Genomic DNA, 13,665 nt, shown 5'->3' on the forward strand with positions numbered 1-13,665 from the left:
ATATGGAATTAGGTTGCTGAGGCTAAATCTTAACTGGATGCAATTGTGGAGAGATCAGTAGATTCAAATTGCCAACCTTCTGTTTAGCAGCCCAGCACATTATGTACTATCTTATCAGTGCTCCCCGGTGAATTCTTAAATGTGCTCTAGTTTCAATCTTCTGAAAAATCTTGAAACACAGTCAAACAATCTAGTTCTCTTTACCTTCCTCTTTCTGCTTTCACCCACATTTCATCTCCTCCCATGATTTTTCTTTCTACCTGGGAAAAAGATTTATAAAACTAAAGAAACGCAAAGTAAATACAGAATTGAGTTCCATGAAGGTGCAAACATACTAAAGGGCTAACCAAAAAATTGGAGGTATAAATTCTAGTGATCTAATTCCAAAAAAAAATCAGCCATTGAAATCCTATAGAGCAATGCTTTGCTTTGACTCATAGACAGGGTTGCCATGCTTTAGACGCAACTTGACAGTAAGTGGTGCTGATATTACTAAATATAGAATTGTATTCTCAATCTCATTTATCATTCTTTCAGTGCCCAGCAAAGTCTACTGAATGAAGGAAAAATGAGGCACAGCATGGTGACACCCTTGGATGAGGAAGAGGGTAGATTATCAGCAAAGAGACAGGTGCTGAAATCTGTATGTCTTCTAATGTGCCTTCTAGAGTGTGCTCTCTTTATATACCTACTTTGGTAAGGTCAGGATAGAACACCACTTAGATAACACAAATTCACAGGTCTTATTTGACATACTGCTTTTTGCTTTCCCTCAGAAACTTCTGAGTAGAAAAACTAACAAATCTTGTTAATAAATTTACCTCCCTTCATTCAGCTGCCCACTCATTGAATGAATGAACATAAAATAGTCAATATTTACGCAACATTGTCTAGTTTTATTTTAAGACGTATGCTATGCATAACTTCTCTTTTTCTCCAATCAACACATATTTATAGAGCGCCAGGGACTACTTCAGTTCTATTCATATATTCAGTGTGCTATTCATTTGATTTCCAACTTAAATCCTTTTTTATTCTGCCTCCCAGCCTTAGCTAGCAGTCTGTCAAAATCACTATTCTCTTTTCCTGCATATCTGGTGAAAGGAGCCATTACTAGTCATTTTGAGACTGCCCCATGGTGCCACTTGGCAGGGACATGTAGCCTTTGTTCAGTTTTTAAGATGTTATATGCTGCACAATTGCTATTAATGGAACTAAATTCGTCTTCTACATTCCCAAGCAATGGCATATGCAATCGCTATCACCTCTGTGCTACAGCATAGAGGAGGCATGTAGCATCTCCTATGCAAGAAATACTACCCATTGTGATAAATTACAGTGTTAAAAACATGGATATTATTCTCTTTCTTTCCAGTGCTATGCTGTATATTCTTGGGGAGACAAGCCCTGCACAAAAGTTGGGTTGTCACAATGATGAAACCAAACCAAACCATGTTCATTGCTTTGAGTCAACGCTGATTCATAGCGACCTTGTAGAACAACTAGCCTTCCAGATAGTGTCTACAATGCTGCAATATTTATGGAAGAAGTTTGCTACCTTCCCCTCCCCCTCCCCCTTTTTTATCCTATAGAACAGCTTGTGGGTTCATTCCAGTTACCTTTTGTTAGCAAGCAAAGTGTTTAACCTCTTATCCATTATGCCATCACCAACTCTCTACCCACAGTGACTAGTCTTTAAATATGATTTCTTAAGAGTTATGAGGGTCTTTTGACGACTTCTGGGTAAATGCTAGCCTTTAAACTTAAGAAAGAATTTACAGAAATAGTGATATATTAGAAGTGTACGGATTTAAGGAAGAGATAAAGCATTTTGTTTTAATTTGCTTCTTCTATGTGCTGATATTTGCTTGTTCACTTACCTCAAAAGCTTTAATTATTCACTCAGAACTAAGACACACCGGTTCAAGACTATGTCTAGCATGGGAAAGAGTCAGCTCAAGTTTCTTTGGTTCCTAAGATAGGCTAACTGAGAGAAGTTAACTTCAAATTAGTATATTTACCCAGGCAGGTCATCAATAGAAGTGAAGTGTTTCAGTTGACCTTTAATTTGATTCATCAGTCACAGTTTTTATTCTAATCTGTCAACACAGATTTCTCATTAAATTACCAAGGATGACCCTTCATCAAGGGCACATATAAACATCTTTTACTAACATTCTTAAACCCTAGTGTCTATGGATTTGTGTCTCATTCTTCCACTTGTGATCACTCAATAGCCAATTGCCATCAAGTCAGAACTGGCTCCTAACTGACTGTTCATTGAGTCTCCAATCCAAGGCTGAAATGAACACTGAGATATTTCACATCTTTCTTTCACAGAATCAGAGGTGAATTCAAGCTAGCAGAGAAGTGCAGCTTTTGAATTAGTAGTGCAAATCTCTACAGAACATGCCACCAGAGCTTCCACTTGTGATAGAGACAAAAATCAGCACGGGAAAATATTTGTGTACGATCAGACTTAATGGCAACTTTGATGTGAGGGATGAGGAAGGAAGTGGTAAGTTGCTTATAATTGTGGGAAATTACAGGAGATATATCCATAAGAATGTAAAAACTTCACTTAGTTCTCACTAATTATGCCTATTAAGAATGCTCTATATTACTAGATTTTCATAATTTTAAAACAAAGTCATAATTTCATATTATATCGTATTTTTTAAATTTTGAATACTGGTGACTAGTTTGTTGTTGATGTGTGCTGTCTAATTGGAACCAACCTATAGCTTACCACCCATCACATTTTCAGAATAGTAAATTGCATGTGGAGAATGCCTGTTCTCTCTCAGAGCAGTCAGAGGATTTGAACCACATGACTTTGAGATTGTAAAGCAGCTTATTACCACTAGGCCACCAGAGAAAACTAGTTTGTTGTTATTGTTATGTGCCATCGAGTCATTTGCAACTCATAACGACCCTATGTACAAGAGCCCTAAACCCTGCTCTATCCTGTGCCAACCTCACTATCTCTGACACACCTACTCCCATTACTCCAATCACTGAAGAAATCTATCTCATCGATGGTCTTCCTTTCGCACACTGTCCCTCCATTCTCCCAAACATGATGTTCCTCTCCAAGGACTGGTCCCTCTTTACAACATGCCCAAAGTATGTCAGATGAAGCCTCAGAATCCTTGCCTCCAAGGAGCAGCCAGGATTATGTAAGATAAACAAACCTATTTTGGTTGCTTTTTTCAAGACAACATCAACAACAACTCTTTGCCCTCAAATTGGGGCTGACTCATAGCTGACTTTTCAGCAGTTTCTGAAGGCTATAAATCACATTGCTCATCTTCCTCTCACAGTGAATATGAACTGCTAAAGAGACACAGCTTTTGTATCAACAGTGTAACCTTTTGCCCACTATATAACCAGAAAGCTTCCATGATAGAGGACCGGGTAGTTTATGATCTATTTTTTAAATTGATGTCGTTCACTATCAGTTTAGTGTGACTGAGGGATTAGAGATTTGCAGGGAAGAGAAGGACATGCTTTTAATAGTGTGCATATATTATATTTTTATTAAGTTGCAATTATGATCCCTAGGGAATTTCACTATGCTTTTTGAGTGTCCAAATCACATAATTAACCTTTAGTGTGTATTTATAAGTTCATTTGTCTTGCATTGTCAGGAAATACATCGTATGCTCAATTAATATGGTAAATACAATCAATCAGACCATTGCTTTTTTTCCTTTTGATTTGGGTCTTAAAGGGGGAGAACTCCACAAATAACAGCAACACAAAAGAAAATAATTTTATCTTTAATGTAAGATTAGAAAAAAGATTAATCTGTAAATCTTAGATTGTGGTTGTTATTAAGTGCTGTCGAGTCGTAGGCCACTCATATTGACCCTATGAACAAAAGTCCTCAAGACTTGTATAACTTTCATCTTTTCTCCAGGTTCATAGGGTTTCCAGAGGCAAGATATTATAGAAGTGGATGCCACTCCTGCTTCCAAGCTTGTTTTTATCGTGGACCTCCACCAAACACTGTCCACCACAGGTAACCATTATTGCATTTGACACATCAGTGTCACAGTGCTCAGGTTCACAGAAATCACGAGTTACCGCTGTACAGCAAGTGGACAGAGCAGTGCCATATGACCTAGAAGAATGTTTCACAAAAGAACAATTAAAACCAGGCCTGACGGCCGTGGATTAAAGTCACCCACCTTTGGCTTGGTAGCATCACTTTCTGTCCACTAGACCAACTGAAAATAAAGTTCATGAAAGATCTCCTAAAGGGAAAGTTGAGCACTACATTGCATTTTGAAAAGGGAGTCTGTCTCAAATACTTGTTCAAACATTTTGGATGGGTGTCATAGTGCAAAAGGAACAGAAAACAGAACATGGGGGTATAAGCCCATGAGTGTTTCTCTGAAAGGGCCAGAGGGAATGAGAATAGCACAGATTCTTACCACCCCAGAGCAGAAAGCAGCCTTATGGTGCCTCTAGAGCCACACCAACAGCAAAAGGTTCTTTTTTTTTTCATTGTTAACTCACGGACTTTACTGATAGTTGAGGTACCGAAAATGGATTTATTATGGAAATAAGTTTGAGAGTGGAGGAAGCAAAGTATATCACATAATACAACTCCAAATTTTAGTCCTGAAGTCTCCCAGCAAATTTCTTAATTAGTAAAAGTACCAATTCCGTTCAATAGCACAAATCCCAATCATTCAGCAAGGTTTGCCTCAGGACAGTTATAAGTCAGCTTCTCCTTAATTTTCTGGTGAGAACAGCAAATCCTTTAACTACGGTCTTTATTTAAGGGTTCCTTTCTTTACACCTGGCCACAGTTTCTTTACAGCAATGCTACAGTATCTTCACTACTGTCACCAATGTCTCATCACCAGGATCTCATTCTCAACAGGGTCATGCTTCATTTTCCCTCAAGTCTTGATGCTCATAGTGGGAAGTACTCTCTGTCTTATCCTAGTCAAACAGCTGTTGATGATTTGCAAGACTATATGTCTGCAATTAAGTTGGCTAGAGACAAGAAGGGCTTAAGGTAATGGCTCAAAAAGCCACCTTAAGGGTAATACTACACATAGGTAGAGGAAGAAGAAAAGATAGAAGCAGATCTGACTTAATAGAACTTAAGCTTCAAGAGCTCTATTGCCTGATCTCCTTGAAAGTGAAAAACAGCAAAAAAAAGAAAAAAAAACAACAAAGAACCACTTAGGGAAGGCCATATCTGACCTCCACTTACTTTACAAGAGGAAACTTCCACCCTCAATAATATGGATAGTATAAAACTAATTCCTATGAGGTCAGAAATATCCCCTGTACTCTTACATGTCTTTCCATTAATTGCAGTAACAAATCTACTATTCTACTGGGTACAAAATCCATTGTAATACCTTACAAAGTGCACAGAACCATCCTTATGATTACAAAGTTTACCAAAGAAGTCAAAAGGCTATAATTCAGCCTGTTTGCAAGATAATATCACTCAACCGGAGCAGCTGCTGAAATGTGCTTACAGATACCTTAACCTTCACCCTTGTGCATTAGTCCATTGTCACAAATCTCTTAGTCCTGCCATTTATGACTATTCCACCCATCTTCCAGGAAGCTTGGGGGAAGGCCCCTAACTGGGTTTCCATGGGATAACACTCCCAAGGTCATCTCTACCTTTATAATGAATTGAGACTCTGGTTCTCTGCTGAAGCTGCTGCTGCTGTTGCACTTACAGTCTCTGGTCTAAGTAGAGCAAGAACCTTGGGCCCTGAACGACACACATTCTGCTTCTCTGCTTCTTTGCTTATGGTGGTGGTAATATTTCCAAAATCTACTGCTGATATGCTCAACTTACTTTGTTTTTGTTGTTGTTAAAATTGAAAGAGAGAGAGAGAGAACTCATGCTCTGGAGACCTAGTGGAAAGGTTCTGACTCAATATATACAACAACAAATATATACACACACACACACATACTCATATAAACTGAAGAGGACCTGAGATATAGATTTAGAGATGATAAAGATAGAGATATAGAGTAGAGATAGACATAGACATAGACGTAGACATAGAGATACACACACACATAAACGGAAGAGGACCTGAAGTGCTTGCTGCAGAAGGTAAAGGAATGCAGCATTCAATATGGATTGAGGCTCAATATCAAGAAACAAAAATCCTCACCATGGAGCCAATTGGAAAATTCAGGATGGATTGTAAAGAGATTGAGATTGTTCACAGCTTTAGTTTGCTTGGCTCCACAGTCAACACTCTTGGAACCAGAAGCCAGGAAATTAAAAGATGCATTTTGATGGAAAATTCTGCTGTTATGGACCTCTCAAAAGTACTGAAGAGCAATGGTGTCACTCTGGAGACTAAAACAGGACATGGTCTTTCCAATTACGTGTTATGCATCAAAGAGCTGAACAATGACTAGGGAGGATAGAAGGAGAATTGGTGCTTTTGAACTGTGGTGCTTGAGAAGAGTATTGAATGTACCATAGACTGCAAAGAAAATGAACAGGTTCATCGCGTAGAAGGTTAAACCAGATTGCTCCTTGGAGGAAAGGATTCTGAAACTTTGCCTGACATACTTGGACATGTTGCAAGGAGGTACCAGTCATTGGAGAGGGATGTCATGCTTGGGAGGGTGCAGGGAAAGCACAGGAGAGGAAGACCCTCTATGAAGTGGATTGATTCAGTGACAGGAATAATAGGGGAGGGTGTGTCAGAGACAGTGAGATTGGCACAGGACAGAGCAGGGTTTACGGCTGTTGTTCATAGGGTCGCTATGAGTCGCAGGCAACTCTACAGCACATAACAACTATATATACATATATATATACACTCATGTATATATACACACTCATGTATATATACACACTCATGTATATATACACACTCATATATACATACACTCATATACATACACCCACTCATATACATACCCACTCCTATATATATACACACACTCATAAATATATATATATTCACATATATATACACTCATACACACACATATTACATAATATATATTATATAAATAATTCTAAGCATGCATTTATCACTGCATTGTCCTTCACTTTACTGAGGTTTGTAGATATGCTGTTTTCTTATATATGTATGTGTGTGCCTATGTATGTGTGTATATTGAAACTTTGTGGACTCTCTGAGTTTAAACAATCTCCTGAAACAGTAAGTAATAAATACTTGAAAGGATGTGGCTAAATAGCAACTCTTATACATTGTTGGTGGGGTTGCAAAATGGTACAACCACTATGGAAGGCAGCTTGGTGTTTCCTCAGAAAGCTGAACAGAAATTTCATATGACCCAGCTATTCCATTGCTTGAAATATACCCCATGAAAAGAAGAACTGAGGCACAAATGGAGACTTGTACACCAATGTTCATAGCTGTGTTATTCACCATCAGAAGAACATGGAAAATGTCCAAACACAATTGAATGGATTGAGAAATTATGGTACATTCACACAATGGAATATTATGTAACACACAGGAGCAATGATTTTGTAAATTACTACCTAACTAGGGAGGGACTGGAAAGCATTATGCTAAATGAACTAACTCAGTCCCAAAAGGACAAATATTGTATAAGACCATTAGTGTAGAATGAGTGTGAGGATCCAAGGATGGTTACAGGGGTGAGCAGAGGTGTGAGGATGAACAGGAGGTAGTTAATCATTGTTGTTGTTATGTGCCGTCAAGTTGCCTGTGAATCATAGTGACTATACATACAACAGCCTTAAATCCTGCTCTATCCTGTGCCAATCTTATTATCTCTGACACACCTACCACCATACTTCAGTCACTGAATCAACCATCTCAGCTAAGGCCTTCCTCTCCTGTGCTGCCCCTCCCCCCCCCCAAGCATGACATCCCTCTCCAAGGACTGGCCCCACCTTGCAACATGTCCAAAGTTAATCATAGGGTCACACACTTTGATGGGTGGAGGGAGAGGTGAGTAAAGAAAATGCAAAAGACCTAGTATAAAAATCAATATATAGGAACTTTATAAATAAACCAGGGTTTGAGGTTTTTTTCTTATTTTATTTTTGGGTGTTTTTGTTTTGTTTGTTTTTTTAAATCTCCTGGAGACATTTTTAAACAGCACTTGCTTACTTTGTGTCTTAGTATCATTTTTTAAAATTGTCCTCATATTTCAAATGTTTTCAAAATGTTGTACACATTTAATAGATTACAGTATCATGTAAACTGTTTTCATATCCATTGAGGAACCATAAGGTCATTTGACTTGATTTATTCCAATATTCACTTTATTGCAGTGGTTTACAAATGAGCCCACAATATCTCCAAAGTAGGTCTATAATTTTTTTCTCAAAAACAGCCTTCTCAAAATTATAAACTTCAATATTCACAAAATATAAGTCTTCCTCTATTTAGAATGCTGAGCAAGAACCCCAGGTCACAGATAAACAGCAGACTACAAAAGCTGGAGATGGAAGGTGTTCATGATTGTGGCATAGAAGTTTGGAGAATCTGTGGAAAGATCAACTCAAAACTTACTGCTGTCCAGTCAGAACAAACTCATAGCTGATCTTCCGTCAGATGTCCCAGGACTGTAACATAACATCGAAGGATTGTCTATATTTGTCTCCTTTTGTGTCTGATTCTATTTTTCCAAGCAACTAAATGATCTAAATATTTGCCCATTTATTTATCCTCAAGCACTCACAGTCAAATGGTAAGAAATTTCACTACCAACCCAAAGACATGCATTTGAATCCACCAGTCGCTCCACAGGAAAAAGATGGCCAGTCTCCACCCAAGTCTATGAAAAACCACTGGAGGATGTTATCTATGTGTAGATTTTGATTCGACAATAACATGTCTACTCTTAGACTTCATTCTAATGTCCTTTAAGCTACGTAGCCACTCTAGAGAGAAACCCAGTAAGCATGTTTAATAAAATAATATCACATATAATAATATAATATAATATAGGAAATAATTTTGGAAAATGAGATTCAATTGTATGATATCAACAGAGTCTATAGAAAATTTTTCACTAAGGTGAAAATTCTGTCACTTGATCACTGATACAAAAGGAAGATTATTTTATTTCAAACCTCACCCCTAAAATAATGCATTGCCCAAGTAATCCAGATGGGAAATGTATTAGGGGCTTTCCTGGCCACGGTAAAGAGACATCAATTACATACAGTCATAGCATTTATAGCATAAGCGCACTACAATGACTTAGAGTTAGGACCATTAAATGAGTTCTCTCGTAAACATAAGATAAAAGGAATTTGTTAACTTCATTTACAAAGAAAATTATTGAGTTACACACATGCAAATGGAACAGTCCAAATATAGAAAATAATGGTACAGTGTCACACCCTTTGCTAAAGGTATAAAAGTGTACCAGTCTAGAAGGTGGCATTAGAACTCAGAATCTCCTCATCATCACTCAACTGAACCCACACCTGCCATCAACATGTCTTTCTACTCTGGAAACTTCTCCTCCCGCTCCCAGGGCAGCTGCCTGCGCTACTCAGGATCCTCCTGTGGCTCTTCCTATCCCAGTAACCTGGTCTACAGCACTGGTGTCTGCTCTCCCAGCAACTACCAGCTGGGCTCCTCTTTCTACAATGGCTGTCAGGAGACCTGTTTTGAACCCAGTGATTGCGAGACATACAATGAGATGTCCAGCCCCTGCCAGACTTCCTGCTACCGCCCCAGGACCTCCACTTTCTGCAGTCCCTGCCAGACAACTTATGCTGGGTCTCTGGGTTTTGGAACCAGCGGTGGCTCTTCCTTCGGCTATGGATCTAGAAGCTGCTACTCTCAAGGCTGTGGATCCAGTGGCTTTAGACCTCTGAGTTATGGAATCCGTGGTTACTCTTCTCAGGGTTACGGATCAGGATTCTGCCGCCCAACCTATCTGGCTTCTGGAAGCTGCCAATCTTCTTGTTACAGACCAACTTATAGATCTGGCTTCTATTAATCAACTTACTAAATTTCCACTCCTGAAGATTAATATCTACAGTGCTTCTACTCATAACCTTTAGCATTTTCATGATCTCTGTAAAGAAATACTCAATATTCTCATTATCAACTTGGAATTAGTTCTCTAGTCCCAAATACTAGCCAAAAGACTCTTATTTTAAGGACTCTTTTAGTGATTTACCACTTCAGAAGAAATTCTAAAGCATGTTCTGGGGATGGAATGAATATCTTTGGACTTTCCTTCAAAATTGTATATCTATCATATTAATCTAATAAAATTTCTGATTCTAATATCTTGTTATGTTTCTTATTGATTATTAATTTATTATTATTGTTGTTGTTATATATTATTGTTCAGAATTGATGACTCATAGCTGATCCTTCAAAGGATATTTCAGAAGTCGTAAACCAGAGAAGATGGCCCATCTTTCTTCCACAGAGCCGCCGGTGGATTTGAAATGCAGGCATTTGGGTTGACAGTGCAAATCTGCAGCACTGAGCCACAAGATTATAGAATTAGGAGTTTGTATTGTTGTGTTAGGCTTGGAAGCAGGAGTGGCATTCACTTCTGTAATAGCTTGCCTCCAGAAACTCTATGAACTTAGAGAAACGATGAAAGGTATACTAGTGTTCAGGTCTTTTGTTCATAGAATTGCTATGAGTTGTCTATGACTCTACTGCACTTAACAACAACAGTTTAAGTTTCCAGTCCTTGGGAAATGACATCATACTGAAAGAAGTGGAAGGTGAGAAGAAAAGAAGATCCTCAAATCAATAGATTGACTGAGTGACTGTAGCAATGGGCTCGAGCGTGTCTTGGATTGTGGGAACGATGTAGGATAGGGCAAGGGTTAGATCTGTTGTTCATAGAATTGCTGTGATTCATAAAAAGAGCTCTGTAAGACTAGTGGATAGAAAATTATGCTACCAAGCCAAAGGTGGGTGATTTTAATCTGTGGCCTTCACGCCTGGTTATAATTATTTGTGGTCAAACATTCTTCTAAGTGGTATAGTACAGCTCTGTAAATTTGCTGTACAGAGGTAACTCATGTTTGCTGCAGTGCTGAACACTGTGACACTGATGCATCAAATGTGGTAATGGTTACTCATGGTAGCATCCACTTCAAAACAGCTTACCTCCAGAAACTCTATGAATTTAGGAAAACAAAGAAAGTTATACAAGTGTTCAGGTCTTTCATTCATAGAGTTAGTATGAATCATCTACAACTGGATGGCACTTAACAACAACAACATTGTTGTGTTAAGGGAGCTTTAGAAAACCAGAAATGTGCATGTCTGGAAGAGGATTTTTAATTCTAACAAGTTGAGATTTTGAGCAAGCTTTTAGATTTAGATATTCTTCTTAAAAAAGTAGCCTATTGTTTGAATATATACACTCTAATAAACTAAGATATCAAAATCCTAAATTGCAATTATGATCTTAGAAGGTATATGTTTTTTAGCCTATGCTGACAAATAGTGGCAGTCATCTTTAAATATTAGTTATGATTCCCTTTCTAAAATGTCATTGTCATTATCAGATAAGGGACTATACCCAGAATTTATAAAATACTTGAGCACCAAAACAAGATAAAGAAAAATGGGCACAGGATATGAACTGACACTTCACCAAAGAAGATATTCAGATGGCCAACAAACACATGAAGAAATGATCAAAATCCCTAGCTCTAAGAGAGATGCAAATCAAAACAACTATGAGATATCACTGCACCCCAGTGAGAATAGCAAAATTTAACAGAACAGCAAGCAACAAATGCTGGTGAGATTGTGGAGAAACTGGAACCCTTATTCACTGTTGGTGGGAGTGTAAAATGGTGCAACCACTGTGGAAGGTGGTATGGGGCTTTCTCAAAAGTTGCACATAGAGACACCATTTTTGACCCAGCAATTCCACTACTGGGAATATACCCCAAAGAGACCATAACTGACATCCAAGCAGATAAATGCACACCCATGTTTATTGCGGCTTTGTTCATAATAGCAAGGAGTTGGAAACAACACAGGTGCCCATCAACAAATGAATGGATAGAGAAGCTGTGGTCTATTTGCACAATGGAATACTATGCTGCATTAAAAAACAAGGAACTCATGCAATATTATTCAAAATGAGTGACCCTGGAGGACATTATGCTGAATGAAGTATCTCAGTCACAAAAGGACAAATACTGCATGGTGCCACTGTGGTAAAACAGGACTAACCTCGGGGTTGGGGGAAGACTGAGAAGGATGGCTTCAATAATTTATACTGCATTGAAACAGATGAGAAAGAACACTGTTTAAAAGGGATATGTTATTAGGTATTTTTGTCATGACAAGAGTCCAAAGCAAAGGCTATACAGTGGAATGCACCTGGCGGGAGGGACTGTAAAACAGTGAAAGAATTTTTCTTTTACTTTTCCAAGAGTGGTCTGCAGCTCATAGGAACCCTATGTACCATGGGTCTGAACCTTGCCCTATCCTAAGCCAGTTGCACTGAATCCCACACACCGAATCCCATTGCCCCAGTTATCATGTCAATCAATCTCATCTGGAGTCTTCCTCTTCTGCACTGTCCCTCCACCCTTCCAAACAGGATGTTATTTTCCAGTGTGCCTCGTGGCCATGCCCCCAAAGTATATGAAATGGAGCTTCAAAATCCTAACCTCCAAGGGGAAAATTGGTTTCACTCTCTCTAAGACAGACCTGTTTGTTCTCCTGGCTGTTTTGGTATGGAGACAAGGAAATTTAAAAAGTATTGACAAGAGTAGGTAACATGAAAGAAGACTTTAGTGTTTTTACAAAACTTGATGTATTATTTATACAGTGCTATTCATGAATTTTGTTGTTTTTGTTGTTATTTGCCTTTGAGTCACCTGCAACTCATAGTGACTCTGCACAATAGTTCTGAACCCTGTCCTATTCTAATCCAATCTCACCATCTAAAAGTCTAGAGTTTATCTGATCCAGAGTCATCTTTTTTTGCATTGTCCGTCTACCCTTCTAAGCATGATGTCCTTCCCCAAGGCTTGGTCCCAACTGGTCACATGTCCAAAGTATGTGAGATGTTGTTTGTTGTTGTTATGTGCCGTCGAGTCGCTTGCAACTCATAGCGACCATATGTACAACAGCCCTAAAATCCGTGCTGTCCTGTACCAATCGCACTGTCTCTGACACTCCCATTCCAATTATCCCAGTCACCGAATCAATCCTCCTCTTAGAGGGCCTTGCTCTCCTGCTCTGTCCCTCCATCCTCCCAAGCATGATGTCCGTCTCCAAGGACCGGTCTCTCCTCACAACATGTCCAAAGTATGTTAGACAAAGCCTCAGAATCCTTGCCTCCAAGGAGCCACCCAGTTTAAACCTTTCCAGGACAAATGTGTTTGTTTTTCTAGCAGTCCATTGTATTCTCAATACTCTTCTCCAGAACCACAGCACAAAGGCATCAATTCTCCTTCTATCCTCCTTGGTCATTGTCCAACTTGCTGATGCATAACAAGTGATTGCGAAGACCATAGCCTGTATCAGACGCACCTTAGTCTCCAGAGAGACACCATTGCCCTTCAGTACTTTGGAGAGGTCCCTAACAGCAGACTTTCCCATGGCAAAGCACCTTTTAATTTCCTGGTTGCTGGTACCAAGACTGTTGACTACAGATTCAAGCAAACTAAAGCTGTGTACAATCTCAATCTCT

General features: G+C 38.8%; 1 pseudogene; it reads left to right on the forward strand.

The window, feature by feature from the left end:
- Positions 1–2,409: 2,409 nt before the first annotated feature.
- LOC102849986 lies at positions 2,410–9,972 on the forward strand (annotated as a pseudogene).
- The last annotated feature ends 3,693 nt before the right edge of the window (positions 9,973–13,665 follow it).

This window comes from Elephantulus edwardii, unplaced genomic scaffold, assembly GCF_000299155.1.
Source record: "Elephantulus edwardii isolate Elephantulus edwardi_28Jun2011 unplaced genomic scaffold, EleEdw1.0 scaffold00256, whole genome shotgun sequence".
NCBI lineage: Eukaryota > Metazoa > Chordata > Mammalia > Macroscelidea > Macroscelididae > Elephantulus > Elephantulus edwardii.